The sequence below is a fragment of the Marmota monax genome, unplaced genomic scaffold (assembly GCF_021218885.2).
Source record: "Marmota monax isolate L192 unplaced genomic scaffold, Marmota_monax_Labrador192_F-V1.1 WCK01_AAM20220418_F8-fsc00070, whole genome shotgun sequence".
NCBI lineage: Eukaryota > Metazoa > Chordata > Mammalia > Rodentia > Sciuridae > Marmota > Marmota monax.
Genome location: NW_026692116.1, coordinates 7,612,799 through 7,638,801, shown reverse-complemented (window position 1 = coordinate 7,638,801; position 26,003 = coordinate 7,612,799). Strand labels below are relative to the sequence as shown.

Sequence of the window (26,003 nt, the reverse complement as noted above, 5' to 3'; positions counted from 1 at the left end):
AGCTGCGAAAGGACTGTTGAGAAAAAGAAGATAGGAATAGAAGACACAACATTGTATCTTGGTTACACTTTCTCAGGCATATAAAATGTAAGAAAGAATACATATGGAAATCAGAGCTCTGGAAAATTATTCCTTAAAAATAGTTTCAATTACACACACACACACACACACACACACACCTGGGTGTACTTATGTGACAATATTTTGTCCCCACACAATTTTCCGGCAACAAAGCAGGGCCTTGGCTTTCCTTTTCTGTTTTACACAAACTTAACTATGTTTCTTAAAGTAAAACCTACAATTCTAAGAAAATATTCATTTTTTATTTTTGTTATCATGTGCTTTTGGTAGTGTTTGAAATTTATGTTGATAGACTTTTGTATTACTAAACTAAACTGGTAAGCATTTCTGCATTTCTCAGCACTGGCTACTTAGGTGGAACCAGTTACACAGAGATATCCAGGCTTTTGAATAAGATGGGATAACATGATTTTATATACCTATTACTTTATTCAACAATTTATGTGCATTCTTATTTAAATAACCCTATGAATTAGATATCATAGGGCCCATTTTGCAGACTTAGAAATGCAAAATCCAGATGGGTAAGCACTTCAGAGAGTTTGCATAACCAGGAGATGGCCTAGTCTCTGATCAAGCTTAGATGCATCTCCAATGATGAACTTTGTCCTCCTCCAATCTGTCATGGTTATCTCTATCTAAATGTAGTATACCTGATAAATTCTAATAGGCTACAAATGCCAATTACTAGTTTGACTCTTATTCTATTTGGGTTGGCAAATCTGTGAGCATAGCCTCTGTGACCTTTGTTGGAACTGTTTCCCCATGTTACCTATATCATTTGGTCTCTACACTGGGAAATTGAGTTAACTAGGTAAAATAGATATTCTTGAATTCATTCCAAAGATCAAAAGAAAAAGCAGCATTCAGGCATTTTTCTTGAAGTGTAAGTATTCAGGTCTTGCTTGCAATGAAGCTGCTTTCAATATAGCAATAAATGGCTATATTTCTAACTGACTTGGATAAACTGGTCCATCTATGATGCTGCAACAAAGTTCAAGTGTCCTTCTTAACTTCTTATTTGTAATCCTCAGTCAGTTACAAATACTTATGTTCTTGCAACTGTCTCATATTCTTTTTGGAGAGATCCATCTTTTTTCCCAGCAGTATATCATCTCTTTCATAATTTCAACTGAGCTTGTAAAAGCCACTAGGGAGTAATTCAGATTTGTTGCTTTTTCATAGTTGGGGAGAAAAAGAAGGGCATTTTGAAGGTGGTAAGTTAGGAAAGAAATTAAGACCAAAAACCTACAGTAAGCCTATCCAAAAGGACAAAGGTAAAATAGGGAACCCACACCATTTCTCATTTACCTTGATTTAAAATAAAACAAGATAAAGATATACATTAAATTAAATTAATAACATAAATAAGAAGGTGAGGTAGGTTTTCTTAGCACATATCTAACATGATAGAGTGTGAGAAATTTTAATTAGATTGAGTTAACTCCTAAGAAGTGTTTGGATCAGAAACCAGGAGTCCAAGGAATGTTTTGGAGTTGCTGTTAATTCATTCAGCACATCTTATTCGTGATTAATCTGTTTGAATTCTAAGCTTCTTAAGAGCAGGAACCACTCTTCGTTTTCATTATCTTCTGCATAGCTTAGAAAGGTTATAGGCACATAGTAGACATTTATTAAGCCCTATATGATTTTTAGGATTCATAAGTATCAGGGGGGGTTTGTCATCAGATCACCTCTTAATCTTGCCTCAAAATCTTTTACTATGCTGGTGAGCTTTTGTAAGCTTAGTTAGAAATCGTTTTTGTTTTTGTTTTTGTTTTTTTGGTTAGGACGGATTGTGGGTGGTGGGGATTGAACTCAAGGGCATTCAACCACTGAGCTGCTGCATTTCCATCCCTTTTTATATTTTATTTAGAGACAGAATCTCACTAAATTCATTATGGCCTCGTTAAGCTGCTGAGGCTGGCTTCAAACTTGCAGTCATCTTGCCTCAGCCTCCTGAGCTGTTGGGATTACAAGTGTGTACCACCATACCTGGCCAGAAATCTTAACTAATAGGCTATCTTATTATGTGTCAGATCCTAACAGGTTTGTCATATGATGTCAATTAATTGTCAGAATAACCTGATCTGGTAGGCACAATTAGTGGTCTGCTTTATGGAAAAAGAAACTGAGGCACAGAGAGATCAAGTAAATTCTGTAAAATCACACAGCTGTTATTCAAGTACATTCGAATCTATACTTAATACTACATACTTAACCACAGCACTACAGCTGCCTTTTCTGCTCATTTTGTATTAATTTATTCTCTTATGTTTTTGTAATGTACTTAACATATTGGAGGATAAAAACAGCCACTTTTCTGTTTCTTTAACAAAAACTTTTGAAAATAATCTATAAATAAAGCACTAAAATTAATCACTGTTTTAAAAAGTTCACAGCAATGACAGTCACAATTATACCATAAGTGGTCTAGTAAACCTCTCAATATTCTTATTAGCCTCAGTGCTTTATGCATTTCTCATATTAATACGCTGAGAAATAACACAAAGAATCATATGTAATTTTCAAGGCAAATGCCAAAGGTTAAATTATTCAAATAATTTCTGTGTTGGATTTTTATTCACTAGTTCCAAACATTTGGTCTTTTACTTTAGTCCAATATTAAAAGGAAATTATTAATTTCACCATTAAGCAGTATAAAATGAAAACATAATAAAAATAAATTGAGCCAATGATAATACTTTGAGTAGTTAAAATATCTTTTTGCCTTTGCTATCTGAGCTCCCCAAATTTTTAAGCTAATAACAAGTTTTCACTAGATGAGGATGTGGTTATATTTGTAGAAGTGTGTGTATGTGTTGTGTTTCTACCCTGCACATTGTTCTAAATTATATCCAAAGACCATTAATTTCACCTTCTTATATAGGTTTATAAAAGGGATCACCAGAGTCCTTAGTGTGAGAATTGTTACCTGAGAAGCTTTTGAGATCTGTTAATTCCTTGGTCCAGAGAACTATGGACTCACTAAAGTTACGCTGAGGTCAGAAATATAGATTTTTCAACAAGCATTTAAGAGAATTCTGAAACCTAGGATCTTCAATCCCCTCTTTGAGAGAAAAAAAATAATAAAATAAAGCCTAATGTTAGGAACACTACCATGATAAGATCTAATAATTTTACCTAATAAAATTTGAGATGTTTGTGTTATGGTTTAGATATGAAATATGTCCCAAAAGCTCATGTGTGAGACAATGAAAGAAAGTTTAGAGATGAAATGATTGGGTTATGAGAGCCTTAAGCCATCAGTGCATTAATCCACTGATAGGGTTAACTGGGTGGTAACTGTAGCACCAGGGTGTGGCTAGAGGAGGTGAGTAGCATTGGTTTATATTTTGGCCATGGTGAATAAGAGTCAGAGTCAGTCAGTCTCTCTCTCTCTCTCTCTCTCTCTCTCTCTCTCTCTCTCTCTCTCCCTCTCCCTCTCCCTCTACCTCTCTCTCCCTCCCCACCCCTTCTTGTTGCCTTGTCCTGAGTTGTATTCCTCCTTCACACCTTTCTGCCATAGTGTTCTGCCTCAGCTGGTGCCAAAACAATGGAGTCCACTTTCTATGGACTGAAACCTCTGAAATTGTGAGCTCCCAAATAAACTTTCCCTGCTCTAATTATTCCCTTCAGATCTTTTGGTCACAACAACAAAATAGCTGACTAAAACAGTTTGTTTTAGAAAGAGTGAAATGAAACAAAGTATTTTTGATGGAATATCTGGTCAAAGATCACTCTACTACTAGTAATTCAATGTTGAATTTTAAATGAGTAGACCCTTAAGAGGACTCTCAAGAGGTCTCACTTGAAATATACAAAGATATAGAGGATGATGAAAATTCTAAGGAACAACATAAGTTCACTTTACTTTAAGTCAACTGTCAGAATTATGAAATTCTTATAAGTACTCTATGTCATGAGGTTTATATACAGGTATTAGGGTTAAGGTGATGGAATACATCATTGAAAGCCCTTCTTTAGCCTCCCTAAGTGATGACCAGGTATTTCTGGGAATGTATGCATGATTGTATGCATCAAAAGGCTGCTATTGTATGGATGCTGTCTGTAAATGGTCTAGGTATTTGTGTGTGTGTGTGTGTGTGTGTGTGTGCACAAGTATGTCCCTATAAACTAGAGCTTGATGTAAATAAAGGAATGAAGAACTCAACACTTTAGTACCTAATTATGGCAAGCAGGATTGCAGTGGTATCAATTCCAAAGGATAGAACCCACAATGAAAAAAATCTCTCTATGAGCAAGGAGTTGCTGGGAGGCAATGACTAATGATTAAGAGCTCTAATCCTCAGAAGCCAAGATCCTCAAGTAGAATCAGACTAAAATTCTTAGTCATTATTTACTGTGAATTATATATATGTGTGTGTACGTGTGTGTACATACACACACGTACACACACACAATGTCTATATACTTTATACAGAGTATGTGAGATTAAAGTAAGGAAGCAATTTAAAACGCTTCATCTTTAATCTCCCAGAGTTCCAAGGAAGTCAGCTTGATACTTCCTATTTGGCTTTGGGCTCTGAGCATCAGTGTTGTGTTCTCTCTAATTCTGAAAATGGGACTTGCCCAACCAAGAAGATAGAAAAGGCATAGGCAGTTCATAGGGCCTGAGACAAAAAAAAATACAGAATGAATAAGAAAAAGGGTAATAATGGGATGATAGTGAAGAAGAAAAATATAATAGCACAAAAAACACAATGTTGTGACAACAAAATTGAGATGGTGGGAAATGTGCTATGAAGGGTAGCCTTTCCCATCTCTCCAAAAATAAATAAATAAATAAATAATATAAAAGAAAGAGCACAGAGAAATCAAAATCAGCAAAGTAAAGCCCTAAAATAAAGTCATGATGAAGAAACCAGAATGGGAGTGGAACAACAGAATAATTCAAAGAAAAGAAGAATTTCTAGCATTTACTTAGGACTTGTTATTTGCTTATCACCGTTCTAAGCTCATTTCTATGTTTTAACTCATTTAACAGACATTCTTCATGTATCAACTCAGAATGAAAGGCATATATTTAATTTAACTTTTCTGAATAATAATAATAATAATAATAATAATAATTTTTAAAGCATGCAGCTATAAAGAACCCACTGATTACTGAGAAAAATCCATAAGGAAAATTCTACCTAAGCACATTCCAGAAAATATTTTGAATTATAAGAATGAAAAACAATTTGGTTAGGCTCTGATGTAATCTCACAAAATGAAATAATGAAAGAAAGTGGAGTGGTGCATATTTCTTGGAGAAAGAATAACACAGCCAAATAGATATTCATGTCTCAATTCAAGAAGAAAATTCTCAAGTATACAATGGCACAGAAAATATACCCTCCTTTAAAAATATTATTGAAGATTATATAGGAAACATCTGAGGATGAATTGCAGCAGTGATTTTTAAGTTATGGCTTTTGTACCCCCACAAGCACCACATGGGAACTTATTAGAAGCACAAAATTTCAGGGCCAACCCCAGAAAAGCTGAATCAGACACTATGGGGCAGGGGGATCCAGCAGTTTCTTTTAACAAGCCCTCCAGGCAATTCTGATACATGCTCAAATATGAGAGTCACTGGATTATATGAATGAATTTAAAAAATTGGAGGGTCAGTGCAGAATTTAATCTTTTAAAAAATTAATCACATATTGAAACTTAAATAATTATTGAAGTTGAGTTTTAAAACTGAATTATATTATCAAAAAATAGTCCTAAAACAGTATCCACAAATATTAGTGAAATGTTAAAAGGAAATTACTTTAACAAAGAATAATTAATGAGAAATAACAACAGTTGGTGGGTGGAGTTTCAGGTGTTCAAAACTGTTTAGCTGAAATAGGATATTGTTTTAAAGTGCCAATTTTTTGACTTTGATAAGTGTTTAAATATAGATTGAAACAGGCTTTTGAAAAATTTAAGGCTAAGTACTATTTGAAGTAATAAAAATTTAGAAGAGGACATGTACTATGTAATTTCCTCATTGATAATCTCTAGTAATCCTCACTGATATATTTCCTGTTGCTAGACTGGCAGGAATGAAGTACACCATAAACACTGAATGAATGTTCAAAATTGAGGCCTAATGTAAGATATGTGGTTTTATAATATAATTGGAAAACAATATATGAAAGTCATAATAAGCAATATAGTGTTCAAATGCATAGAATTTTGAAGAAACACATTTTGAGATAGGAAAATTAATTGACATTTATCTGCCTGAATCTTCCCACCTATGTAAGAATAAGAATGCCACTTTCAGAGAGTTTTTAGTGATGATTAAGTTAAATGTTACATAAAAAACTACAGATAATATTTATGGTACATCTTCTTTACAGTGGTTACATAAACAGTTCCAGAATATTTCCATAATGCAAAAATTACTAAGAAGCTAGAATACAAAAATTAGATTGTTTAAAAAGCAGCAAATAAGTTTTATACCAATTTTGGTTGTGAATGTAAATATATATTAATTGGTAGGAAACTGAATTCAACAATATATTTAAAAAGCTAGGCATCTTAACCATGAAAGGAACCATCCAGGAATGCAAGGATGGCTTAACATTGTCAACCTTATTAACATAATATGTTATATACCAATGTCTAATATGAAAAGGTTAAAATTACCTCAAAGTGATCTGAAAAGGCACTCTAAATTTTTAATATCAATTTGTTTGAAAATTGTAGAAACTAAAGTTCTTTATTATAAATATCAATTATTATAATTGAGAATATTGATCTTAAAAATTCCAAGTCTTACTTAAATAGCTTGTTTTTTAAAGTATTCTCATAAAATAGATATAAAGACAAGGATATAAATGGGAGCATTGTTATTTAATATTGTTCTGGAATTTATGTCAAACATATAATATTGATTTTATTTTTTTAAATACACGACAGCAGAAAAATATTGAACGCTTCACGAATTTGCATGTCATTTTTGTGCAGGGACCATTCTAATCTTCTCTGTATCTTTCCAATTTTAGTATATGTGCTGCTAAAGCAAGCGCAAAATACACATTTTTAGAGAATAAAATTATTGTTTTTTAAATGTCAGAATTCATGAAAGTGTGGGATGGTCAGATGACAATGGTGATGGTTAGGTATTAGAGAAGCTGCCTTTTAGTTAAGAGTTCCTACATGTTGGCACTGAACTAAACAGCTCTCACAAACAACCACTGCATAAATGAGGAAAATAATACCAAAGACTTGGGTCCATTATTGTTTGATGACAGATCTGACCGATTCAAAAGTATGGTTCTTGGACACAGTGCTTTCCTTGTACAGCAGAGATAAACTTCAGTTGCATTCCTATACATCAGCAAAATATAAATAAAATAAAATACTTAATCTTAACAAAATGTATATGGGACAGAAAGAAACATAACTACTTGGGCATAGAGAAGCAGATTTGAATATAATAAAAAGTATACTATGCTCTTAGCATAACAAGACTCATTCTAGTAAATATGTCATTTAAATTGTTATAGATTTAATTAGATCACAAAACTAAAATTATTTTAATGTGGGGGAGCAAAAGTGAACAGGAAAAAAATCTTACTAAGAAAATTTTATCCACTTTTAGATACTAGTTGTCCCCCAAAAGTTCTTGTATGAGACAGTGTAAGAAAGTTTAGAGATGAAATGATTGGATTATAAAAGGATTAACCTAATCAGTGCATTAATCCCCTGGTAGTGATTAACTTGGTGGTAACTGTAAGCAGGTAAACTATGGCTGGAGGAATTGGGTCCCTGGGGGCATACCACTGGGGTTTAGACTTTGTCCTTATTGAGCAGAGCTCTCTGTCTGCTTCTTCATGGCCACTTGGGCACCTTTCCTCCACCCTGATGATCTGCTTCACCTCATTCCCCAATGAATGGACTTGGCTGTCTGTGGACTGAGAACTCTGAAACCATGAGCCCACAAATAAACTTTCCCCCTTTAATTGTTCTTATCAGATCTTTTTGGTCTCAGCTGAGGAAAAAAAGCAGTGAAAAGGACATATACAAGAAATGATTTAAACTAAATTCAGAATTATGATAACTAAAACAACGTTTACTGGCACAAGAACTCACGGATAAAGCCAGTGGAAACAGAACTCTGAAACAGATTCTAATCCCTCAAATATAACATATTATAAAAGAAGACTTTCAGATCAGTTGGGATAATATATTTCATTTAATAAGTAATCGATGAGTAAAGCTATTTAGAGGAAAATGTAAATGTTTTCTTTTTGCTATACATCAAAATAAATTATAGATTAATAACTTAAATAACAAGTACATTAATTAAAACTATTCAAAAAGGAAAGAAAATGGCAAATATTTGCCTTTTTTGAAAAAATGGGAAAGAAAAGGTTTCTAAAGAAAAAAAGAATGCAAAAAAATTTCAGGGAAGATATTAGATATACTCAACAACATGATTATTTTAAAACTTCTGTAACTGAAAAAAACATGAGTAAAATTAAAAGGACCGCATAAACCTGTGTTCATAAGATAACAGTAATACAATTGCTTCGGAGTCAAGGTACATGCACTCCTCATGAGAGAATACCTGGTAATAAAATAGCCATATCATCAGCAAGAGCTTTACAGTCAACACACTAACACAGATGGGTTTGCTGTCACCCAGCATCTCTCACTGTAGGTTTATAGTGTGCCATTAAGGTGTGAGTCAATAAAAGCCACTCTACACTGCTCTGACTTATATGAGACAGATTTTTTGAAAAGTTTTTTTGAGCACTAGATGGAAAACAGCTGATAACCACAAATGAAAACTCTTCGAACTAAGTATGCAGAGACATGTAAAGTGAAGCAAGAGCAAGCTACTTTTGAGTATCAAAGTGTTAAAATATTTTAAAGGAAATATGTCATTCAAACATGGTTCTCAAGTAGAAAATTTTATATTATAATTTGGAATATTGTGGAGAAAACATTATTCCTTGTATGACTGAGCAGTGTCATTTAGGAATCTCGCTTAATTTACTATTGCTGTTAGACTCTTTTTATTTCTGGTTCCCATATATTCCTTAGTATAGTTATTTTTCTAGACTTCAGTGTAAGAACTCCCTGAGATAGTCTAAGCATTCTGAGAAATTTTATGCAAAAATTTTAGTCATGAATATTTGAAAGTATCTTCATTTTGTCTTCATAGTTAATGATAATCTGATCTGGCATAAAATTTTTGCATTGAAAATCACCTTTAACTAAGTATTTTTAAACCAATATTCCAATTTATTTTGTAAGATGTTAAGAAATGTGATCCCAATTGCTCTCATCTACTCTATTTTATATGTGACTAAATGAATATGTGTGTGAATACACACACACACACACACATACAGAATATATATATCACACACATACATTTCAAATTTTTTTTTTACGTAGGGTGTACTTGTTATCTCTTGTGATCTGATTTTTACAATGAAGATTTTCCTTTCAATTTATTGTTGAGTATTCAAGCTTTTTCTATCTGGAAAGTTTATTTTCAGCTCTGGAAATTCTCAGGCATTTGACATGTTTTTCTCCATTCTTTTAGTCATTCTACTCTTTAATTTATGTTATAGTTTAGATATAAGCTGTCTTCCAAAAGCTCATGTGTGAGAGGATGCAAGCAAGTTTAGAGGTTATGTGATTGGGTTAATATAATCTTTGTGTTAACTGGGTGGTAAATGTAGGCATGTAGGGTGTGGCTGGAGCATGTGGGTCACTGGGGGCATGCCTTTGGGGTATATATTTCATCCTGGAGAGCCAAACTCTGTCTCCTTCCTGGTTGCCATGTTCTGAGATGCTTTTCTCTGCTGCACCCTTCCACCATGATGTTCTGCCTCATCTGGGCCCCAGAGCAGTGGAGTTGGCCATCTATGGACTAAGATCTCTGAAACTGTGAGCTCTGAATAAAATTTTCCTTCTCTAAGATTTTTTTAGTCAGGTCTTTTGGTCACAGTGTCAAAAACGCTGACTAAAACAATTTCTTCTTTTTTCTCCTTTATTAATTTAATTGTTTTCTTTTGGGGGAGATGTCTGTGATATATACCTTTAACTTATTTTTCATTGGTAGTTACATTTTAATTTTCTTGTAACTTTTTGTTCTTTTTTATTGTGTCCTAATCTTTTGAAAGTAGTGTCTTCTTTCAGTCTCCAAAGATATTAACTGTTTTTTTTTTTCAATTCTTATCGAATCTCTGTTTCCTATAGATCATGATTCATTTATTTATCTTGATGATTTGTTTTTGTTTCTCTAGTTCATGCAGAAAACGTCTGAAAATTTCTGGGGGTTTTAGAAATCTCTCAAATTAGTTTCAAGTGTAAGATATTAAAATGTTGATCAGAATTTCTGCGTATTTGAGTGAAGTTTATCCAATAGGGAGCTTTAGAGCAGAGGTATTGAGTGTAAGCAGTCCTTTCTGTCCTGAGGTTCACAAATGTATCTCAAGGACTTTTCTTAGGCGATAACCAGTTTCTTATAAGAATCATCCAGTTTCTTATCATGGAAGCATATAATGTGTTATAAAAAAGGAGAATGGAAGGCAAAGGTAGTTCCAGATTTAATATGCAGCATTGTTTTATTTGTTTCCCTATTTTAATCCCCAGTTCAGTCACAGCCTTCCACTTGTTTTGGTATCTCATATATCTCTGGTACTTTTGTATTAAGAAACCAAATCTATAATTCTCAGTGTAGAAACCTGGTTGCATATGTGTGGTGTGCCACTGGGGTCCAGTGGACTACCCACCATCTTCAAAAAATGTCCCCATAGCCCATCTTACATCACTGCACTCCACAGTCTCCTGCTCCCCACTCTAGCTGCCACTCTTGGGTTCTATAAGGTGAGCGCTCTTAGTTACAGCAAAGTCATTTACCAGTGCTCAATCTACTTTACATCTTCCAAAATTTCTTACCTACGGATGATGACTTCCTTATTTTGTCTTCATAAATTTTTGCTTATTTAAATATTTATTTACAGTTGTTTAGATGATTTCAGGAAGGAGTATGTATGTATGGTAGTTATGCCATGTTTAAACAAAATACATATTATGTTTAATATTATTAAAAATAATCTGAAAATTTTCAATATAGGTAAATCTTGCTATTCACAAAGTTAAATCTCAGTGTCCACAAAGGACTGGAGAAAACACATTTTATGAAAAATTGTCTAAAGAATACATTTTATAATTATTATAATGTGTAAGTAATACAGTGTGCATGTATGTACCTGTGCATGTGTTTTAATATGTGTATGTATCTATACATAATTAAAATTGATAAATTAATAGTAATTTTTCTTATGCAAGAAAAACATTCGCTATACTGTGGGCATTTAGGTTTCTAGATTTTGTTAGTCCTTTGTGTCATTGCATCATGACAGAAAACTGTATTTCTATCCTAAATGATGCTTTTATTCATTTATACACATCAATTTAGCCTCATTTGTTTGTCCTTATTTATGTCTGCACAATTTTGAAACTCTAAGAGGAGAGGAGTAATGACAGGAAATCTGATTAAGGATTTGGTATATTACCAGGTAATTCAACATAATACAGCACTGCTCTGTGACTTTCTAAATCTAGAACATTGAGGAATGAAATGCGCTACCATGCTGCTATGCCATCAACATAAAATGAATGTCTTTTCCCTGTCTACTGTCTACTCACCTTCTAGAATTTCTGGTTGTCCTTCCCTGAATTGTAATGCAATAAAAGGATAGTCATGTAGGAACTGAAATTTTTAAAAATGGGAAACTTGAAAAACAGTGCTGTGTGACTGACATACTGCTTTTGACTTTTTGATAATTTTTTATCAAAGATGAAGCCTCAGTAGGCATCACATTACTAGTGGTTAAGATATTGTTGAAGGTAAAAGGGAAGCCATCTTTTAGGGGAAACTGTTAAACCACAATCAAAGAGAAATTAATTCTTTTTATCTTCTTAATTTTTAGGACAAATCAAGTAATGAGATTAGTGGCAGTGAATACTTATTATGATAAGTCTTTCAGAGTTAGTCACATGTGATGAACTAGGTAATAACTAAATACACAGATCAGCACTACTAAAGGAGAGGTTTAAAGATGGCAGAATGCTCAGGAAAACAATGAAATAAGGTGAATTAAAAGGAAAGTGATTGGCAGTACCATTGGAGAGGCAACCAGAGACTGTATGGGTCATACATGAGTTTTTTATTTCATTATAATTTTTAAGACCGCGATCTGATCTGACTTCTATTTAAATAAATATCAGACTGGCTACTGTGTGACAGGTGGACCAGAAAATATAATAATGGAGACGAGTAAATGATTTTGAAGGCCAAGGGCATGAATGTAAGCAAGAGAGGACGGTAGCTTAGACCACTGAAGTAGCAATGGGAGCAGTGGATGGGTGAGGTATTGTGTTCAGGGTATGTCATTCAGGAAAGTTGGTGGGAGTGAGTGATGGATTGCATGTGGGAGACGAGGAAGGGGAGTTAGGGTGACTTCATGTAGTTCACGCCAAGCTTCTGAATGAGTGATGGTGCCATTTAAAGTAAACTCTGGGAAAGAACTTTCTGGCAGGATAATAAGTAGAACCCAATATTTTATTTATGGATGCATCTATTAGATAATCGAGAGAGCATGTATAGCCACTAAATGAACATTTGATTCTGAAGTTCTATGAAAAGAAAAAGCTGAAGGCATAACTTGAACATTCAATTGAAAGGGCATGACAATTAAGTCATGCCAAAGAAATTAACTAGGAAATGTATGTGGATTAAGAAATGACTAAGAAAAGATTAAGAAAAGACTAAGATTGTAAATCTCAACAGTTTATAATCAATAAGAGCAAGAAGATCCAGCAAAGTAAGCTTAGAGAAGGAAGATCAGAAGAAGGCATGATATAAGAAGTGCAGTGTGACAGGTTTGCACATATCTATGCACCAAGGAGGGGATATGACTTTCTCAGGGAAATGGACTGAAGGTCTCCTTAAAGCAGTAGTGATGGAGGTACATAAATCTTGAAGGTTTTAAGCTTATAAAAATTGGCAAACTACCATCCATCCCTCTTAGAGACCAAACCTTACTTCTTTTTAAAGTATGTATATTCTTAAAGGAATTATGCCATATAAACTCAAACTATGCAAATAATGTTTCACAACTTTTAAAGCCACTGTGTCATAGTCACAATACTCCTGCATAGCAAATGCTTGTAAGTATTATTACCCAAAGTTTATAGATGAGGAAAATAAGGTTAATAGATCTGCCTCACGGCCAGTAGACACTGGTAAGTTTCAAAGTTGGGAACAGACTCCTTTTCTTCTGAATTCCTATTTCCTACTCTTTTATTCCAGAATGTAATACAATAGAATATGTGGGAAATGCTGAAACAATTCAAAGAGAGTTCTATAGGCACTCCATGCAAGGAGAAGTCACTTCTCATTGGAATGGTCAAGGAAGGCTTTGGGGAAGGTAGCATTTTTTTCCGATTGCATTATGGATGCTTAAAGCACAGCTTATTAAAATTATAAAATAGCACCCCAAAAAGATAAACGGTTTGTTCTCTGTTACAAAACCCAAGATGAGAGTTTACTGTGACATGGTAAACAACATAGGTTTTATTACTCAGGTAACTGACCCCAAAGGCCCACATGCTGGAGCCTAGGTCCCCAGATTGATGCTATTGGGGGGTGATGGAAAATTTAAGACATGGGGCCTAGTGGGAGGTCTTCTAGTCATTGGGCGCATGTTCTGGAAGTGACCATGTGACCCTGGTCTCTTCCTTTTGGGAGAGGTAGAATTTAATGAGAAGTTGAAAAAGGATGGTTCTAGAATAAACCTTCCACATATCTAGTACTGTGGATGACACTGCCCCAGTTTTTGTCTTTGCTGGCAGCTACAGTAGGCTGTGAACCACCATGCTCAGCTCCTTATGCCTCTATGTAATGCCAAGCTCTGTCTTGCTTTTCTGCCTATGTAATGTTCTCTCGAGTCTCAGTCCGGGGTTTTCTTTATATTTCCCAAACTATTTTAGAAGCCCTTCCTTCTGGGTCCATGCGTCCTATGTGTCCTGTGGATCTCTCCATCAGTCATCTATATATCATATCACGTTCTGTTTCTAATTTCTTGTATGTCTTCCTTGACAGAAAGCTTCAGGAGAACAGACTTGCCTGGCATATCAGTGGTGTCTCTTGCAACACAGTAGGGTACAGTGGTCACCAACACTGATCACTCCTTAATCTTATGGAGCAGCATGTAGCAGATGCTCAGTGGATTATTTATATTGCTCTTATGATTATCATTGTTAACGAGTTTATTTACTTTAGCTCATTTTTGTTCCAAATTCTTCATACTTAACGCATACATCTGAGATAATATTTATTTTACTTATTTTTACTATTTAAAGTGTAAGCTTCTAGAGTGAAGATTGCCATAATTTTATGGTATATAAAACCTCCTGTGAGCTCAGTAGGTATCAAAGAATAATTCTCAGGCTATGAATGATAATAATTTAGAGTCTGTGTTTCCTTCAAAAGCAAATATTTCCTCCAACTTTACCCTTAAAATTCAACAGGAAAATTGAAAAGATGACTTGTGAACTTCTTGTCATATATATATTTCATGAAATAGTATGTTATTCCTGGAAAATTATTATTAAATAATTTTGTTTCTGAACTGTACAGATACCAAGAAATTTGGGGGCTGCAGGCTTTCACATAATGCAAATGACATATATCAGACAAGCAAGACACTTGCATTTTAATACGTGTGAATTCATGCAAGAAAGAGAACGGGATTGAGAGAGCTGGATAAATGTCTTACAAAAAAGCAATAAACATACAAATCCTCCAGGAAAACTGGTGCAGTAATTTAATCACATATTGACAATATCTATATTCCTAGATAAATGCAAAAGACCTTCCAATTTATAAATCTCTTACGACCTTCCTCAGCTCCCTGCCCATATTCTTTAAAGCCTTTGGCTGGTGAACACAGAGGCAAAGATTTACATTTTAAAGGCTTAACTGCCATTTTGCAGTATGTATGGAGGTAATTATACTATATTAAAAAGGGGTATCTTGTGAGAGGAATAGTTTAGTTAGAGTATAGATGAATACCAATGCCATTTCTTTAATGTAGCATATGCAATTCTGTGTTGATTTTCTGCATTTCTTTTTAATAGATTTCAGGTCGGAAAATACCTGTCTGATCTCAGAGACACCTTATAATCAGAAAGTTCAAAGTCCTGCTTGTTAAATATTCTAAAAAATCATTCCTATAAGTTCATTCAGAAAGATATGAAATAACTTGTGATAATGTATCTTTTTTCTCAGTCAAAAAAACCCCTTGAAATCGGTGAATATTATTTCATTATTAATCTTTTTAAAGATTAACCTTTTTAGACAGCCTAGATTTGTAATGTATTTGTTCTTATTCTAAGTGCAATTGTGTTCAGCACCATGAAAAGTTTTATGATTGAATGTATGTAATTATAGTATATGGTGGTTTAAAAATAACTGGAGGGATTGAATGAAGTTTTCCACTAGTTAATCTTTAATGAAGATCTTAAATCTGTACTTTAAATACACACAAAACTAGTTGTAATGATCTCATTAGTGCCTTATTGAGGTTATCTATTTTAGTATTTGTCAGGAGAATTCGGGTGGAAATAAACTCCTTAACATATTTTAGAGAGATTGTAGATCATTTACTCAGTTAAAAGACATACCATAGCTGAGTAATTGTTGTGCAAACAAAGATGCAAACTGGAAGCAACAGACTGCTTGTTGTTAAATATAGTCCATTCTAAAAATAAGATTCCCTGCCTGTGGCCTCTATCATATTTTTATCCTTTAATTAATTTTGCCATAAAATAATTTTAAAATGTAGAGGAAGTTGGAGAAAAAGTAGAGAATAAACAAAACCATGAGTTGGGTTTTTCTATGACCCAACTTAGAGTAAAATTAAATTCAGACATTTCATAGGTGTTCAAAACTTGGGTTTTTTAAAGAGGAAAATGTGCTTGTTTGCCTTTGACAAAATCTGTTGCCCCAAGTTCAAATTGCAGAAAGAAAAAGAAAAATCTTTCGAAGAGTCTCACAATTATCTCAGGGTATCAGTTTGCTCTTATAAAGGAGCATGCTGTGCTGTCAGGGCAAATGAAACTAAGGTTATTGATATAAATATACTTCAGGGAGAAGAACACAGTGAATGTCACATCATAAGGGAACAGGTTCAGATCCATTATTCAAAATGTGGAAATCCTTCCACTTGAACATTGTGATCCAGTGGTTCACCAAGTGGGAGAATGAGGAATAAAACTACTTGGGGGGATGGTAAAGTAGAAAACCCCCAGTGAGTAGGGAATTCACTGAAAATAGTCTATATATTTATGCCTAATAGTTTCTTTTCATTTCAATCTGCATTAACCCATTAAGTTCCAAGTTTTTAGTTCTTCAAATATTTCAATAAAATCCACACAGATGTGCTAATATCAATTGAAAATAATACTCTGGAGCATATAATTATCATATTAATTAGTATAAATATAATTAGTACATTATAATATAATTAATTCTTATTATATAATTATCTTATATAATTACATTATATTATATATTGTATTCAAGTTTTCATAGGAGCTCCATATCTGGGGCTTTGGGACAAAAATGGATTAATATGCTTGATGCTTTTACAGGTTTTCAAAATATACTATCTAGCAGAGTATGGAGAATATGTAGATTTCTTGAAAAATACTGAATTTAAACTGTCAACCACTTTGACTTTTATTATGTTTTTACTTCCAATATATACATTACACTTCTAAGGTGACAAGAGGAGGCTGTAACATCTGGTTGGACTCTAAAGCCTAAGAAATCTACTCCTTAATGTTTTTCTGAGATGGCCCCTTTCTTCCAAGCCCACAGGTTTATCTCTAAAAATACTATAATTTTCCTACTCATTTCTAATTCTTTCATTTTCCTCCTATCTCCTTTCTGTTCTCTCTATACTACATTCAGTTTTCTTTCATTCTTCAAAGTCTTTGTGCCCACCAGCTCATCCTGAGAGCTGTCTGTCCATAGTTTTCCCTCCTGCCCCAGACTTTGCTGTGCCTCTGCCAAAGGGTAATATCCTCTAGTCTTCAGAGGCACCATGCTCTTCAGCTCTCTTGTCTGGGAAATCCCAGTTTCCAGAAATGTACAAGCACATCTTTTTGTGAATTCTCTAGCTAAATTAGATGTTCCTTTTGATAGATTTCCACATACTTTCATTGTGCTCCTATCAAAGGACATTTTCTTTTGTATGGTTATTATTTGTATCTCTCTCATAGTAGTTGGAATGCCCTAAATGCACTAAATGCCCTGATGATCAGTTTTTAAATATTCTGTTAATAAACTCAATGCTGTGTAGTTGTGGGCTCTGGATAAATGCTTTGGAGCAGATATTAAGTGAAGGAGCAGATATTAAGTAAAAAGCAGAAGTTTTTCCAACTAAAATTGCTTCAAACATGTAAGAATTTGTGACAGAACTTATTTTACTAATTCCCCTTTAGAATGTTCATCTAGGCAAAGCTGACTCTTGAAGAACTTAATGAGATGAAGTTTATCTTTGTTTCTCTAGCTTCTTTGAGCAGACAAAATGGCAATGTCTATATTGCCTTTCTTCATTTGAGCCATATATTTGTTTCCCAAGCTCTACCCTTAGGTAGTGATTGCTTATATAGAAAAATTTTCTGATCCTTCTCTCACAGCAGAATTTACGTGTCCTATGTTAATGAGAAACAGTATAAATGGCTTAGCTAATGAACTTTCACAGACAATGTATGCATGTTTTAATTAGATATTTATAGAGATCTGTGATTTAACCCAAGTGAAGGGCTCTAAAATAAGCTATGTCAGCACTTGGTGAAGATATGCAAGAAGGCACAGATGGAGAAGGGAGAGGATCAAGGATCAGGGACTCTATAGATAGGCCACTGGGGCTCTAGGATGGCTCTCAACAGCATGATCATCAGTACTTCCTTTGGGAAGACCAGAATCCTAGTAGGAAATTGTTTAAGGATTCTACTGCCTTCCTACATACTTTTCTCCCCTCCTTTCTTTTAACAAATCTTGAGACCCAGCTATATGCCTGGCACACCACTGGAGAGATGTAAAGAAAACGCAAATTGGCTCAGCCTTCATGGTGCTTATCATCCAGTGAGAAAATAACTCTTAGACGTCTAAGTAGATATGCCGAGTGAAATGAAGAAAACCATCAATTGGATGAGCTCATATCTCTGATATTTCAATTTACTATCCATGGTGTTAGTGTTTACACACTATTTTACAAGTAGTTCATACACTACAATTTGTGTGATTTGAGTGTCAGATAATGGCAGTTTTTGTCCAAATATAAGATGCCTCTGAATGTAAGGAAATCCTCCCTTTTCCATTATAAAATTGAAAGACTCAGAGAATGACAAGGCCACTAGTAATACAATACATAGCCCTTGTTCCAGATTACTCCAAATTGTAATAACCTCAAACCCAATGATTCTGACACATTCAAATTATTACCAAAACAAATGTTATTAAAGATTTTGTGTGAATAATAAAATAGAAGATAAAAACTAGCAGTAATTTTATCATCTGGATCTAATCATAAGTTTACACACATACACACCAAAAATATATATTTGATCATCATTGAAAACATACCATAGGTTCAGTTGTATTCTCATTTTTTTTCACCAAAAATTGTAAATACTTTATCATGCAATTAAAATATATGTAACAGTATCTTTTGTATTAATTGCAGAATATGCCTAAATTGCCTAGCATATAAAAATAGCAAACAATCTTCAAATCTATCATTAGGCACTCAAAGATCTATACTTTGGAGAAAATTGGGGGTCAGTCAGAGCTGTTAACAAGCATATGCTTTTAAAAGGGTTATCTTAGTTTGTTTTGTGAGACTCTAACAGAATACCCCAGATAGAGTAATTTAAAACAAAAAGAAATATGTTGGCTCACAGTTCTGGTAGTTGAAAAATCCAAAATCCAAGTACCAGCACCTGCTGAAGGCCTTCATGTTGCATTATAATATGGCCAAAGGTATCACAAAGCAGGAGGACAGAGAGAGAGAAGAGAGCTCTAAAGGGGGCTAATGAACTCCTGTGAAAATGAACCCATTTCTGAGGTAACAGCATTGGGCCATTTGTGAGGACAGAATCTTTATGACCTGAATGTTTCTTAGAGATTTTACTTTCTAGTGCTGTCCTAATGGAAGTTAAATTTCAACATCATGTTTGTCAGGTCCAAACATACAAATTGTTGCTGTAGCTAATAATGCAGCTTCCTAAGGAATAGCTGATTGCTGAGACAGGCCTTCTAGTTAGTATGATCTTTAAACAAGCACAAATTTTTATCCTCTTCAACAACCAATGGGGACCCTGTGCTCAGCTAATGAAGCTGACAAGAGAACCAAGTGGTTGCCTCCACGATGTTCTGACACCACACTTTAATGCTTCTCCTCTCATTTAATCCTTGAAAAAGAATCCTGTAAACACTTGATCCAGGACTCAGAGAGAAGAGGTGTCCACAAATGTGACTAAAGGAGCATCAGAAGAAAAGGATTCTGGTGTGATTTTAAGTACAATACTCTTTTGCTGACAACAAAGCTTCTCTCTGTAGCTTAGTAGACAGCTTACTGCTGAAAAAAGAATATACCACCTGATCTTTTGGAACAGCTAGGGACTTTGTAAAGTTGGATTCAAACTCTATACTTCCTCAGAACTGACAGACACTAAATCATATCTTAAGCTTCCTTATCCTCACCAAAATAGAATGATCTAGAATAGTAATCCTTTTCAAACTACAACTTCAGACTGCCTGGAAGGCTTGTCCCAGCCCAAAATGAAAAAAAAAAAAATTGTGTTCCCACCCCAGACTCTTCTTTTTAAGTCAGCATTTGGGCTAAGATGCTGAGCTCTTCAGGAACTTTCTGCTGTGGGGTAGATTAGTTATCCTGACTTAAATAAAACTCCTGTTTCTCATTTGCCTACTAAAAGGAGGGGCAAACCTAGATGATGTAGCATTCACCAAATTATTCACATAAAATATGAGAAAACTGCAGATCACCAGAGGTCACTTGAAAAGGTATAATAGAGTACTGAGCTGATTGCATGGGAAGACCAAAGATCCAGGACCCTGTATTGCAGGACACAGCAATGCTATCTAATGGGGTGTTAGGTAGCACTGCTAGATTCTGCCTTGGTGCTTTCTGTACACTCTATCCATGGTGCAGAGCTATCTTCTCCTAACAGCTGAGCATTCGGAGCACAATTGTGCTATTTCTCATTCTCCAGCTAGTGGTTCTCCCTCAACATGCTAAGTCAAGTGGATGCTGCTGCCTAGGGGCATTTATTTATACCCTTCTGATCTCAGAGGGACTAGTCATACAGATGTTATACCACAGAATTTCTCAGAAATCCATACGAAATTAAAAAAAAAATGTTATGAGCTAATTCTTGTAAAAGTTAAAGTTTTTTTTTCTTTTCTGGATATCTCCATGTTTTAAATATTTTTTAAAAATCTGGCAATTGGCAATAAGTTTATATTTTAAAGTACTATTTGTCTGAATGCCTGTGACTTTAAAAGTAAATTTTATTTATAGAACAAAACATTTCCTTTTGTAATAAAAATGCTGTAGAATATATTGGATATGGAATGTTTAATTTATAAAATTCTGATTAGAGAAATCAGGCTTGAACTATAATGAAGGAATTGGGTTTTCTTAAGAAATTAATCATTTACATGGAGAATACCAAAATTTTCTGATTTATGAGTAGATGGGTTACATGTTTGAAATTGAGCACAGTAGTGTACATAGAATGATCTAAAAAATTATGTTTGAAAGCTTAGTTAGATTAAAAGATCATTATCTTCTCATGATCAATATTAATATAAAAACCACACATTGCACAATAGAAAATAAGTGAGATATTGTATATCCTAGTGACACAAATTCTGCCACATTCAAGTAACCATAAATGGCACTAATAAAGGTAAACTTTTTTTTTTTTTTTTTTGTATTAGGGATTGAACCACAGGGGCACTTAACCACTGAGCCATATTCCAGCCCTTTTTATTTTGTAACTTTGAGACAGGGTCTCCCTAAATTATGTAGGGAGACAATTGGTGAGGCTGGCTTTGAACTTACAATCCTGCCTCAGCCTCTGGAGCCCCTGGGATTATAGCTGTGTACACCCAGTGGCAAATGTTATTCTTAAAACTAGTTTTGTAGGGTATATTACATCTGGATATTAAAGAGATTCTGATTTGAGTATTTGCGTATTAAACATTTATTAGTGAGCCTACCATATGCAGGTAATATTCTAAACTCTGAATATAAAGCAATGAAGAAAGCAGGAAGCAGAGAATGGTGAGGAAGAGAATGAACTATAAGTAAGGACAATCTTAGCTACTCCACACTTCTGTGAAAATAAGAAAACTAGGTGACATAAGTATGATAGAGAAAGGGACAGGACTTCAGACTGGGACTCCAGGAAGGTGTCTCTGAGAAATGACATTTGAGACAAGAGGTTCATGATGAAAAGTGCCAATCATGCAATAATATGTAAATTTAGAACACCAAGCAGACGGAAAGGTCAGGCAAAAGACTTACTACCATGAGCCTGGGAACTTCAGAAACAGCACATAACAGGGAGGCAGAAGTGTGATGAAGAAGAGTGAATGTGGTGCTATGTAATTTATAATTAAGATTTCCAGTGTCCAATAAGGGCAGTGTCCAGAGATAAAAGGGACACTGAAAACATCCAATCCTACCTCTGTTATCTATTAGGGGAAAATTGAAGGGTTTTTTTTTTTTTAGAAAAGACAAGGCAATATAACTGAAAACTAGAAAGTTTTATCTTTCTCATAACTAGATTTTTGACACATGCCACAGAGTAATATTTCTAGAAAAAAAATATTTTTAGGCCCAAAAGTCACAGCATGTTTGTTTTTAAGTTTTGCCTTAATCATGAAGTTTCTGATATATTTATAAATATCAAGGTACAATCATTAGACCCAGCTTCGAGCCTGGTTTAAATATATTAGCTTTGTGGTATTAGATTAGACTTGCCTGATGCATCAGAGTCATTTCTCATCCATAAAATAGGATGATAGTTGTGAAAGTCAACTGATATTTAGGCAGATTAAATCAGGGACATTGATGGAAAAATTTATCACCACAAAAAATTTCAAACAGAATTTAAGGATATTTTTATATGTTTATCTTTAGCTTAGTAAAATAAATATGATAAAACAAGAGTAGTATTATTTCAATGAATTGTTAGCATTTTTAATTCAAGAAATTTATAGACCACGAATAGGCCATTTAAGTATTAAAAATCAGAATTACCAATCACAGCCCTTTTTGTCTGAATCATAGTCCCTGGATCATGATCTGGCTCTTCCTGTTGTTCCAGCCTAATCCTTGTTATAGCATTGATCTGATTTTCTCTTTTAGTCGTTCTTTTAAGAATAAAAATTTTTAAAAAACAAGTAGATAATATCAAGACCATTTTCAGCTATAAGAACTTGATGTATGAAAATTTTGATCATCAAGTGAAGATAACTTTTCAATTATATGAATATCTGTTTTTTGTGTGTTTTTTGGTTATAATCTTCATCATATCCAAATTTATAGAATATTTTTTCAGGCTCAATAGAAAGGAAAATTTTAAATTTCAAATCAATATTTATTAAGCCATAAAAATCAGATGGTAAAGAGAAATGTATTAACTTAGAAAAATACTATTTTTCATATCATGTTTTATCCTTGTAAGATTGATCCCCACTATCTTTTCTTAAGTGTCATTGCTTTAATGAGTCAGCACTTTAAACAATACAAAAAAAAAAAAAAACTTACAGAAGATTAGAAACTTTGCAGTATCATTGTAGAAGATTCTAACTGTAGAGAGATTAAAATTGCAAACTGTTTGTTTTTGGGTTTATGGAAATCATTGCCCATCATCTCATCTGTATTATATTTGTTTCTGAATACAGATTAACATTTTTCCCAAGTTTTTTTTTTTTTTTGTATATTGTAATCATGGTGAGGAAATGGTATTTCAGATAAAAGCTTCAGAGTGATTTCATGTGACAGAATTTTATCTGGGTTTCAAGAAGCCCTAATAACAGCATTTACAATTCTCCTATGCAATTTCTCCTTCTCTTGTTACCATAGGAGTATGGAAAACACGTTCCTGGTTTAAAAAGCTAAAAGAAAAAAAATCTTCAGTTTAATCTGAGCATTAGGAAAAGGATCACAAATCTTGCTATAGTATTTTGAATTTAAGCTAGTTTCTTTAAAGGCCCCTGACATGCCCCCTGGGAACTAAATATTGACAAGCATGCCTTAGCAATCAAGATCAAGCTTGTTGAATTAACACAGCTCAAGTCTTACATTGACACTGTAACCCAAGACTGAGAACTCTTATCTTTCTCCATTTATTTTGGCTTTATAGGTGATACTGTACACTTGAATTAGGGATTTTTCACTGTATCTTAAATGCTAAAACTGTGGATTAATTTGATTTGAGAATATACTAGTCCTTATCATGTTCACAGTATAAATTATAAATGAAGTGTAACATTCATTGTTTTCTCTCCCAGCATGGATCCAGTATGAAACTGGCTATGTACCTAAGTTTAATATTGTCTTTCTCTCACAAAATGTCTTATAATTCCTTCCTCCTAAAAGGGAAAGAGAAATAAGAAGAATGATACTGTTCTTTCTACATATTTTATTACAAGTAAATGTATTCCAGATTGCTCTTTTAAATTTTTTTTTTAGTTGTCAATGGACCTTTATTTTGTTTATTGATATGTGGTACTGAGGATCAAACCCGGTGCCTCACACATGCTAGATAAGGGCTCTACCACTGAGCCTCCATCCCAGCCCACCAAATTACTCTTTTTTTTTTTAATTGTTGTTGTTTTTGTTTTTAAATATACATGATAGTTGGGTGTATTTTTACATATTTACATATGTGGAATGCAACCCATTCCAATTTTGATCCCGTTCTTCTGGTAGCACATGATGTGGAGTTGCAATGGTAGTGTATTCATATATGAGCACAGGAAAATTATGTCTGCTACATTCTACTGTCTTTCCTCTTTCCATGACCCCTCCCTTCCCTTTATTACCCTTTGTCTAATTCAGTGAACTTCTATATTTCTCCTCCCTATCTTCCCTTGTTATGGGTTAGCATCCACATATCAGAAAGAACATTTGGTCTTTGGTTTTTTGGTAGTGGCTTATTTCACTTAGCATGATATTATCCAATTCCATCCATTTTCCAGCAAATTCCATGATTCCATTTTTCTTTATGGCTGAGTAATATTCCCTTATGCATATATGCCATATTTTCTTTATCCATTCATCTGTTGAAGGGCATCTAGGTTAGTTCCATTGCTTGGCTATTGTGAATTGAGCTGCTATAAACATGGATATGCTTGTGTCACTATAGTATGCTGATTTAAGCCCATTGGGTATAAGCCGAGGAGTGGGATAACTGGGTCAAATGGTGGTTCCACTCCAAGTGTTCTAAGGAATCTCCATACTGCTTTCTAGAGTTGTTGCACCAATTTGCAATCCCACCAGCAATGTATGAATGAACCATTTCTCCCACATCCTCACCAACATTTATTGTTACTTGTATTCTTGATAATTGCCATTCTGACTAGGGTGAGATGGAATCTCAGTGTAGTTTTAATTTGCATTTCTCTAATTGCTAGAGATGTTGAACATTTCTTCATATGTTTTTTTTCTGTGTGAAGTGCTTGTTTAGTTCCTTTGCCCATTTGTTGATTAGATTATTTATGTTTTTGGTGTTATGTTTTTTGAGTTTTTTTGTATATCCTGGAGATCAATGCTCTGAGGTACAGATGGTAAAGATTTTCTCGCTGTCTGTAGGCTCTCTGTTCATGTTCTTGATTGTTTCCTTTCCAAATTGCTCATTCTTTAGAAACTTCCATCAAAAGTTAAGGCAAAATATAAACATGAAGTAAATATTAATTTATTTTTCATCATGTCTCTAAAAACTCAAGTGGCAATCTTCCAATGACAACAGTATTTATAAAGCTTAAAACAAATCCTCTTCACGTTTTAGAGGTAAATAAGTATAGTCCTTCTATCAGGAAACTGATAGTGAATTTTGTTAATTACTAGGAATAATGATGATGAAGGTGACAATAGGGGTGATGAACTAACTTTTATGAAGGGCTTACAATGTCTTAGGCCCTGTGGAACATTTTGCATGCAGTTTCTCATCTAACCCTTTAAGACAGATACTTTTCTTGGCCTCATTTCATATATGAGGAAGCTGACTTGAAGAGCTTCAGAAACTTGTCTGAGTGAGCTTGGTGTGTCTTAAAGCTTAGCCCTATTTCTTTTCTGTGGATATGCTGACAGCCAAGGCAGTAACTAGACATTTCTCCTGCCCTTAGAAAGCTCACACTTTAAAAAGAAGAAACAGGTGGCATTGCTGTCATTCAAAGTGGTATTCCTGCATATGCTACAGGGAACCAAAGGGAAGGAATCTGATGAGTGAGCATAATCCAACAATGTTCCCCAAAGAATGTAATATTTGGCATTAAATTAAAGGATGAGGAAAAGGTATGAATTTTTTTCAGGCAGTAGAAATAGCAAGAGAAATGACACAATGGTATGAATAAATGTGAGAGCCTCAAGAAACTATAAGTTGTTTAGTGTTTCAGGAGTTATTTGGTAGAGGTTGTGTGAATGATGCAAATAACTTATGGGGTTTAAACGTCATAAACATGTTACCAGCTGATGACCTCTGTATCTCCACTGTGAAATGAAGATAATACCCCCCAAAATCAGATTTCAAATAGCCAATATGAGGGTACATTAAATACC

The 26,003-nt window shown here is 34.1% G+C and overlaps 1 protein-coding gene and 1 non-coding gene across 2 annotated transcripts in view; one reads left to right on the top strand and one right to left on the bottom strand.

The window, feature by feature from the left end:
• Dpyd (dihydropyrimidine dehydrogenase) overlaps positions 1-26,003 on the top strand; it is an 822,495-nt gene that overhangs the window by 590,779 nt on the left and 205,713 nt on the right. The gene's annotated exons all lie outside the window — the stretch shown is intronic.
• On the bottom strand, positions 7,009-7,111 carry LOC124105536 (U6 spliceosomal RNA). The gene has a single exon (XR_006855765.1). It is a non-coding gene; the product is annotated as a U6 spliceosomal RNA (small nuclear RNA).